The 4,171-nt window shown below is 33.9% G+C and overlaps 1 pseudogene; it reads right to left on the reverse strand.

Annotated features, from left to right (window-relative positions):
- Positions 1–349: 349 nt before the first annotated feature.
- On the reverse strand, positions 350–832 carry LOC125600359 (annotated as a pseudogene).
- Positions 833–4,171: the final 3,339 nt, after the last annotated feature.

Raw genomic sequence — 4,171 nt, forward strand, 5'->3', positions numbered from 1 at the left:
TATAATATATATAAAACTTGTGTTTTTAATTTAGTAATTATGTTCAACCTCACCCAAATGCCACGATGAATTCTCTTTTCATTAACCAAATTGAATTGAAGATTTGAGTGAGTAAGTTTTTCCTTTGAGAGAAACGCCACGGTTAAGGAACCTTAGAGCATGATTAACCCGGGATTCTTAGGATGAAATTATTAGCGGAAGTTAAGAAACTGTTTCTTAACTTTTAACTAAAAAAGCTAAGAACCGGTTCTTAAACTGCTAAGAACCGGTTCTTAGTTTTTTTAGTTAAAAGTTAAAAAACAGTTTCTTAACTTCCGCTAAGAATTCCACTCTAAGAACTCCGGGTTAATCATGGTCTTATAAGCCAGTGTGGAGTGACGTCAAGGGTTGTCCATAGACAAGATTCGAAATCGTAAATCTCATACCAGAAAAACTGGTATATATTCAGGGTCATTATTATCTATAAACCTCGAGAGTTTAAGACGAGAAGACATGTTTTTCTTATTATCTTTGTACCCTAGAACGTAACTGAACATGTCCCATCCGCTCGGACGATAAGAAAATCTGGGTTTGATCCACCTTTTCTCTCTCAAATACATATTCCAAACCATAATCCCCGTAAGCCTGAAATCACAGAATGTTATATCATCTTTCAAGACACATAACAACAAACCCTTGCAGTGCTGGACTTGTGATATTGTGACTTGTTTGTTAGGGAAAGTATGTTTATATTTATGCTCGAAAGATAGATCTCCATAGACGAAGAAGATAAACCCTAAAGCATCTGAGACTGACCTTCTTTTGATGCGGTTGATGCTTTACCAATATGCATCTCCCTAAAGCTTTGGGTTTTGGATAAGTCGTTCCACTTCTTGCAAGTTAAACGAACTTCTCTCAATGATTTTAGAGGAACCCTAGACATGATCGCCACCACCATATCATTTGGAAGATTGGAGATCATCGTCCACATTGTAGTTTTCTTCTTCTCTCATTTTTGGCTGCTCAATGAATGTGTACATGTGTCGAAGGAGAATTCACAGGAACCCCATTTGAAGATGGGCCAATGTTTGGCTTTAAAATGCTACTTAATTTATAGAGGAGAGACATGCAGGCGGCAAAATATCTGGATACAAACCGGATCCGATTAAATATCTAATTCGCACAAAACAAAACAACTTCACAGTAATCTCAAAACAAGAATTATTATGGCCACTTTTCTCTCTCTATTTTTTGTCACCTAAAAAAAAGAGAGAAAAGTGGCCATGAGAATTCTTTTATATTTTTTTATGTAAGAGCATAATTATTGGGAGGTTCTTAGGGTGAGGTTCTTATCGGGATATAAGAACCCGTCTCTTAACTTTTAACTAAAAAAACTAAGAACCGGTTCTTAAATAAGAGTTTTAAGAGCTGATTCTTAACTTTTTTTAGTTAAAAATTAAGAGACGGATTCTTATATTCTGCTAAGATCATGATTAACCCGGGGTTCTTAAGTGAAGTTCTTAGCGGAAGTTAAGAAACTGTTTCTTAACTTTTAACTAAAAAGGCTAAGAGCCGGTTCTTAAAATCCTTATTTAAGAACCGGTTCTTAGCTTTTTTAGTTAAAAGTTAAGAAATGGTTTCTTAACTTCCGCTAAGAACCCCATCCTAAGAACTCCGGGTTAATCATGCTCTAAGAACCCCACTCTAAGAACTCTCCAAAGATCATGCTTAAGTTATTTATTTTGTCAGAAACAATTCATGCACGATTTCTAGCGACATCTAATCTCGTCTTTCAAGTGCAACTACCATGTAAATGTATTAGTTATGATATATTCTGTTGTAAGTTGTAACTATGTGTCAACTGTTCAGCACCATCCGATACACATGTTTTCCCTGTACGTAACGTACTATACAATTTTCACACGTACTTCATTTTCTGTGTCATTGTTGTAACTTGTAACATATTTTTATATTTTGATATTGATGAGCTCACGAATAGTTAAAGGCAGCGTTAATCAGATATCAAACCGGTAGAGGAAACCAAATCCGACCATTTTACCGATCTAATATATTAATTTATAATCCTATTTTTTATTTATTTATAAATGTTTTCTCTTAAATTTTAGACTTATTCATTTTTTATTAATAAATTAAAATATATATGCAAATCAAATTATTCTGTTACACTACATAAATTATTTAATATCTATTGGATATTCAGTTTAAACACTGTTATCATTGCTAGAAATCTTTATAGGATCTAATTCGTCATTTTAATGACTAAAAAAATTAAAAGAATATATATATATATAGTTAGTATATGTACCTACAATATGCACATAAAATCTAATACATGATATATAGTTAGTGTTTTAAATTAATTTTAATAAAATTTAGAAAATCTAGGTTAGTTAACTGAATATCAAAATACTATTAGATAGTCAATCTAACATAAAAGCTAAATACTAAAACATCAAATTGACATCTAACGTTATTAGAAATGATTTAAATATACTATTATGTGTTGTCTATCAAACATAGAATATAAGAATTTTTAAAAGTGTACAATGTCATATGAAAGCATATATATTATAAACGAAAATTATACAATATAGTATCTCCACAAGCCATATACCGCTAAATGTATACTAATTTGAACAACTTCCAATAAAATAAAACACACGAAACTAAAATGAAACCATACATATCTAATTAATTATTAATTCTCAACAAAACATGTTTATATATTGATAAATTAGGTAATTTTTTTTTCAGTGCGTTTGTTCAATGTACTTTGTTTTTAACGGGTTTACCCGCGCAATAATAAAAGATATCGAATTATTAAATCCAAATAATTATCGAGTGAATAAAATTATTACCTTTGTAACAATAGGTTGGTGACTACAATAAATGTAAAATCCATGCATAAATTAAAGTTATACTTACTGCAATTGTATCTATTAACATTTATGATGTTAGGAGTTTTCAAGGCTCATAAGACAAATGTGTAGTATAAATGATTGTCGAACCAATTCTAAGGGAATTCGAAGCAATGATAATGCAAGTACTCACTCAATCTAAGTGCAACCAGTGATTTCAAATGATTTCTAAGCTAATGAATAAAGCTAATTCAGTTTCAGAATAATAAAAGCGGTAAATGAGTTGACTTTTTTAACTAAGAAAAATGAGAACTCATGGGCATAGGAATTAGACCTTGGGTGATCAAGTTTCGAACTAAGGATGGCAGACGAACAATCAAACTATCAACCTTAAGCTTAGACACGACTCTAAACAAACTCTATGTCTAGATGAATGTTCATTTACTAACACATTTCAAACAACAAATGTCTTTGGTTGAATAATATGGAAGCAATCATTACTAACAGGTCTAAGGCTATCTTAGCACTTCTAACAACAAATGTCTTTGGCAAAATATGCTAAAAGCTTAGAAGAGTTGTTTCAGGCATTTCATCAAACACCTTTTGGGTGGGAAATGCCTAAAGATCAACTTTTGAGAAGCTAACTCAGAAGATGCATTATGATTACTCTACTAGCAAGGTTTTGGAATGATCTACACTAAAACATCCTAGCTCTAACCTAATCACCCTTAATCTTCCTAACCCATGAATTCAAATGGTGATTACTCACTACTCTTCATGATTCCTCTTAAACCCATTTTGGATTTCAGATTAATCATACAGAGGGATACAACAATGAATTGGAAACACAAATTGCAATAACTAGATGAACAAAAATGATTCAAGAGATGAACTTTCCAAAGGTTTTTCTTAAGAATGAAAAGATAATTTGCCTGGTGGCTACCAAAAATCCTTAAAACATAGGTTTAGAAAAGTAAAAACGTGCATAGGCCCTTAGAAAACATGAGTTCGACAGCAAATAGACGCGGAGCGACCTCGGCATGTCGCTCCGGCCTTCGGGAGCGACCTCAGTGGGTCGCTCTGAGAGGTCGCTTCGGGCATCGTTTGTGTCGTCTGCCATGGAAACGAGAGCGACCTCGGAGCGTCGCTCTGGCAAGTCGCTCTGAGAGGGGTGTCTCACGATAGAAACGCGAACGACCTCTCCATGTCGCTCTGGCCAGGTCGCTCCGGGATGTGTGTCACAGCGACTTCACGGCGTCGCTCCGATGAGGTCGCTCTGGTGCGCTGCTCGTCCGTTGATCGCTTTAAACACT

Source organism: Brassica napus, unplaced genomic scaffold (assembly GCF_020379485.1).
Source record: "Brassica napus cultivar Da-Ae unplaced genomic scaffold, Da-Ae ScsIHWf_2212;HRSCAF=2865, whole genome shotgun sequence".
Lineage (NCBI taxonomy): Eukaryota > Viridiplantae > Streptophyta > Magnoliopsida > Brassicales > Brassicaceae > Brassica > Brassica napus.